Consider the following 6,016-nt stretch of genomic DNA (forward strand, 5'->3'; position numbering starts at 1 on the left):
TCTCTTAAAGTATCACTCACTAACTTAGTAGTGTTTATTTATTCACCTGTGGAAGGGCAGCTGGTGGTTTCCAATTTTTGACAATTTTGAATAATAACCCTGTAACATACGATTCACACACAGGTTTTTATATAAAAATAAAATTTCAGGGAGGCCGAGGCGGGTGGATCATGAGGTCAAGAGATCGAGACCATCCTGGTCAACATGGTGAAACCCCGTCTCTACTAAAAATACAAAAAATTAGCTGGGCGTTGTGGCGCGCGCCTGTAATCCCAGCTACTCGGGAGGCTGAGGCAGGAGAACTGCCTGAACCCAGGAGGCAGAGCTAGCAGTGAGCCAAGATTGCGCCATTGCACTCCAGCCCGGGTAACGAGAGCGAAACTCCGTCTCAAAAAAAAAATAAAATAAAATTTCAATTCATTTAAAAAAATCTTTCTTCTTTGTGTTGCCTGATATGTCTGTTCTTTTTCAGATATATTGTTTGAATTACTCTAGTTTTATAGAAAGCCTTGAAATCTCATAAATTCTCCAATTTTGTTTTTCTTTTTAAGAATTGTTTTTGGCTATTCTAGTTTCTTGGCCTTTCCATGGATATTTTAGAATCAGCCTGTTGACATCTACAAAAAGATTGCTGAGATTTGGGAGAGCTGGCTATATTCACTGTTGGTAAATAGGAATAAGATGACTTTTGTATACTGACCTTATATCCTCAAAGCTTAATAAACTTGCTTATTAATTAAATAAGGATTTTTTGGTACATTGTTTGGAATGTTCTACATATATAATCATTTTGTCTGCAAATAGTGACTATGTGTTTCTTCTTTTCAGACTTTTCTTTCTTTCTGTTCCTTTATTTTACTGGTCAAGACTTGTAGGATGATATTGAACAGAAGTACCGAGAGAGCATTGCTATCTTAATCTGTTTTGGGCTGCTATAATGGAATACCTCAGGCTGGGTTTTTTTTTTTTTTTTACCAAGTATAGAAGTTTAATTTTCATGGTTCTGGAGCCTAAGAAGTTCAAGATAAGGTTTGGTGTCTGATAAGGTTCTGGCCCCTGCTTCCAAGATGGCTTCTTGAATGCTACATCTTTGGGGGATGTGGTGGGGTGAGGAACAGAATGCTCTTCCTCACATGGCAGAAGAGAGAAAGGGGCAAGAGAGTGCCAAACTTGCCTTTTTATAATAGTACCAGTCCTGCATGTGAAGGTGATACCCTCGTGGCCTAATCACCCCTTGAAGTTGAAAATACACAGCAGTCTCTCTTAAAATTGCTACAATGGCAATTAAATTTTCATATGAATTATGGAGAAAAACAAACATTAAAACCATAGCAATTGCCTTACTCAGCTCATCATTAAATGTGATGTTAGCTATAAGTTTTTGTAAATACCCTACATTAGAAGTTTTTCCTATTACTAATTAGCTAAGAGATTTTACAACAAATATATGTTGAATTGTGTCAAATACCTGTCCTACACCTATTGATATGCTCAAATGGCTATTTTTATTTATTCTGTTAATATTGTGAATTATATTCATTGATTAAAAAATTTTTCCTCGTGGTAAAATACACAAAACATAAAACTTACAATTTTAATCATTTTTGAGTTTACAATTTAGTGGTAAAAAGCCTATTCACACTCTTGTGTGACCATTAACACTATCTATCCCCAGAACTTTTCATCAACCCAACTGAAACTTCATACCCATTGAACAACTCCCCATTCCTGCCTCCCCTAACTCCTCTGTAAACACTAGTCTACTTACTTTCACTATGAATTGTAGGTACCTCATTTAAGTTATCATAAAATATTTGTCATTTTGTGTCTAGTTTATTTCACTTAGCAAATGTCCTCAAGGTTTATCCATGTTGTAATAACATATATCAGAATTTCATTATGTTTTAAGGCTGAATAATATTCCATTATATGTATATATCGTATTTTGTTTATCCATCTGTCAGTGAACATTTGGGTCATTTCCATCTTTTGGCTATTATTAGTAATGTTATTATGGACATTGGTGTAAAAATATTTGTTTGAGTCCCTGTGTATTAATCTGTTTTCATACTGCTATAAAGAAATACCCAAGGCTGGGTAATTTGTAAAGGAAAGAGGTTTATTTAGCTCACAGTTCCATATGGCTAGGGAGGCCACAGGAAACTTACAATCATAGTGGAAGGTGAAGGGGAAGCAAGAATGTGGCGGCAGGAGAGAGAAAAGCACAGGAAAAACTGTCATTTATAAAACCATCAGATCGCCTGAGAATACTCACTCTCACAAGAACAGCATGCAGGAAACCTCCCCCATAATTCAGTTACTTGCCACCAGGTATCTCCCTCAATACCTGGGGATTACAATTCAAGATGAGCTTTGGGTGGGGACACAAAGCTTAACCATATCATGCTGCTTTCAGTTATTTTGGGTATATACCTAGAAGTGGCATTGCTGGATCATGTGGTAACTCTATTAGTTTTCTGAGAAAACAGTGTGCTGTTTATCACAATGGCTATACCATTTTACCTTCCCACCAGCCATGCGAAACAGTTTCAATTTCTATACATCTTCATCAACTTACTTTCTGTTTATAATTAATTTTTATAATAGCTTTTCTAATGGGTGTAAAGTGGTATCTTGTGGCTTTGATTTGCATTTTCTTAATGATTAGTGATGTTTTAAAATATAGTGTATTAAAAAAATTGAGATATAGTAAGGCCAATAGATTAGGATACAACAGCCACTGAAAAGATAATTTATTACTAAGAAAAAGGGATATACCACACCGTGGGGTGCACACAGGGAAGCACCAGGATCAGACAGGCAGAGGGAGAGAAGGGAACTATGGGCACAAGCCTTTACTGTGGTTCATTTGGGAGAGAATGGGTAAGACAGGTAATCAGGCTTAGGATTGGCTAGTTTGAATCATTTTAGCAGGCTTTGGGGCAGAGGGTCTTCCCCTAGTTTTCTGGTGCACAGCCCTGAGGTGTTTTTGTAGAAAAAGTGGCTCAGAGTGTGACAGCCTAATAAAGGAGGTGTTTGGAACATGAGTTCTAGACTTGTCCGTTTGTATTTGAAACGTGCCCTCTTCGTCAAATTGAGTACTATTTCAAAAAATTTTCTAGCTCTACGGGGCACTCCCCCCAGGGTCAGCAAGGCTCTGATGTCAAATCATCAAAACACAGAAAATAAAAGGCCTGATCAGTACAGATGCTGAGCAGCATCTGTACTGAAAAAGTGCTTATTGACTATTTGTCTTTGGAGTAATGTCTATTCAAGTCCTCTACCCACTTTTGAATTAAGCTGTTTTTGTTTTTATTGTTGAGTTGTTGGAGTTCTTTGTATAGGCTGGATATTACCCCTTATGTCATATATGATTTGCAAATATTTTTTTCTCATTGTCTTTTCACACACTTGGTAAAGTCTTTGAATGCAACAAAAGTTTCAAGGTCCAATTTATTAATCTTTTTATTCTGTTGCCTGTGCTTTTGGTGTCACGTGTAAGAAATCACTGCCAAATCCTATCTCAAAAGCTTTTCCTTTATGTTTTCTTCTAAGTGTTTTATAGTTTTAGGTCTTATATTTAGGCCTTTGATCCATTTTGAGTTAATTTTAGTATGTTGTGTAAATGAAGTGTCCAACTTCATTCTTTTGTTTGTGGTTATCCAGTTTTCCTAACCATGTTTATTGAACATAGATTTTCAAATATTGAACTAGATTGCATCTTTGAGATGTACCCCATGTGGCTGTGATGTACTAGATTTTCTAATATATCATTTTCTATATTTATTGCATCTATTTTCATGAGGGATATTATTCTATAGATTTCTATGGATTTTTTTTTACTGATTTGGTTATAGGGCGATGATGGACTCAGTAAATGAACAGGAAGTGTTTGCTCTCTAATGTTTTCTGAAAGAGATTGCATAGAACTGGTATTATTTCCTGATTAAATGTCTAGCATAATTCACCAGTGGAACCACCTGGGTCTGGAGTTTTCTTTTTATAAGTGTTTTAAACTACAAATTCGATTTCCTTAATAGATATAGGAATATTTGGGTTATTCCTTTTCTTCAATGTATTTTGGTTAATTGGTTCATTTTACCTAAGTTATTAAATTTAGAAGTATGAAGTTGTTTCTAGTATTTCCTTATTATCCTCTTAGTATCTGTGAGGTTAGTAGTGATGTCCCCTCTTTCATTCTTTGTATTGTTAATTTGTGGCATCTCTCTTTTTATCATGGTCGGTCTTGCTAGAGGTATGCTAATAATAATCTTTTTCAAGGAATTAGCTTTTTTTGTTGATTTCTCTATTCTTCTGTTTTCAATTTCATTATTTATAGTCTAATTTTAATTATTTCCTCCTTTCTACTTCCTTTGAATTTAAATTGGTTTCTTCCTCTAGTTTCATAAGGTGGAAGCTTCAGTTACTTGTTTGGGATCCTTCTTTTCTAAAATAAGCAAGTAATGCTCAGCCCCGTAAGTACTGTTTAACTGCATTTCAGACATTTTATATACTATTTTCATTTTAAAAAATTTCATTTAGGCTTCCTTCTCTACTCATGGGCTTTTCAAAGTGTAATGTTTAAATTAAAGATATTTGGTAATTTCCCACACCGGGGCCTGGGGGGCAAAGGGCTAAGGGAGGAATAGCAGGGGGTGGGAGGGATTGGGGAGGGGTAGCATTAGGAGAAATACTTAATGTAGATGACGGGGTGATGGATGCAGCAAACCACCACCACGGCATGTGCATACCTATTGCAACAAACCTGTACAATCTGCATATGTACCCCAGAACTTAAAGTATAATAAATAAATTTTTAAAAAATTTGGTGGCCAGGCGTGGTGGCTCAAGCCTGTAATCCCAGCGCTTTGGGAGGCTGAGGTGGGTGGATCATGAAGTCAAGAGATCAAGACCATCCTGGTCAACATGGTGAAACCCCGTCTCTACTAAAAATACAAAAAATTAGCTGGGCATGGTGGCGTGTGCCTGTAGTCCCAGCTACTCAGGAGGCTGAGGCAGGAGAATTGCCTGAACCCAGGAGGCAGAGGTTGCGGTGAGCCGAGATTGTGCCATTGCACTCCAGCCTGGGTAACAAGAGAGAAACTCCGTCTCAGAAAAAAAAAAAAATTTGGTGATTTCTCATACCTTTTTAAAAATTAATTTTGAGATGAATTACTTTATGACGTCAGAAAGTAATTTTGAATGCTTTGTATGATTTTTTAAATTCTTTTAAATTTGTGTAGGTTTGTTTTATGGCTCACAGTATGATCTATTATGAAGAATGTTCCAGGTATACTTGAAAATACTGTATATTCTGTTGGTGAATAGAGTACTTTAATTTAAATTGGTATAGTATAGTGCACATTATATCTTTACTGATTTTCTGCCTATTATTCTTTTTTTAAAGTTTTCTTTTTTGGGGGGGGAAGTGCTTCTTGTATAAGGGCAGCTGCAAAATACAGAGACCTCTGCAAGAATTGTTTTTTCTTAAAGTGAGAGAATGAGAGGGATCCAAGGAATTAAAGCAGTAGATGGACAAACCAGGAGCACCCCTGAGTCATTTTCAGGAAACAGAGCAACAAAACACAAAGGTAAAATTTCCAATCAAGGAATTCTTCCAACAACTTAACTTCGGCTAGTCTCAGGGATTCCCAAGCCCTCTCCTTCAGTGGAAAACTATGACTTATTACTGTAAACACATTACTCCACTACAATAAACACCTTACAACAAAGTTTTGAATCACATCTGTCTACCTGAAAATTCAGGGGTGGAATGAGGCAAATAACCACAAAAACAAACACAAAAATCTGACAACAAAATGCCCTCAATGAAGACAAAAATTTTTCAGAAACTGCCTGTATTAGAAAGGCTAGATCATAAAGCATTAAATACTACTGTGTATCCAAGACCCAGTTTGTGTTAATATACAGGATAAGCAGGTAGTTTTAACCTCTATGGCTAACCTCATTTCTCTATTTAAGTAGACAGAGCTATTGACGACTACCAATATGCTGC

This window comes from Callithrix jacchus, chromosome 1, assembly GCF_049354715.1.
Source record: "Callithrix jacchus isolate 240 chromosome 1, calJac240_pri, whole genome shotgun sequence".
Classification (NCBI taxonomy): domain Eukaryota; kingdom Metazoa; phylum Chordata; class Mammalia; order Primates; family Cebidae; genus Callithrix; species Callithrix jacchus.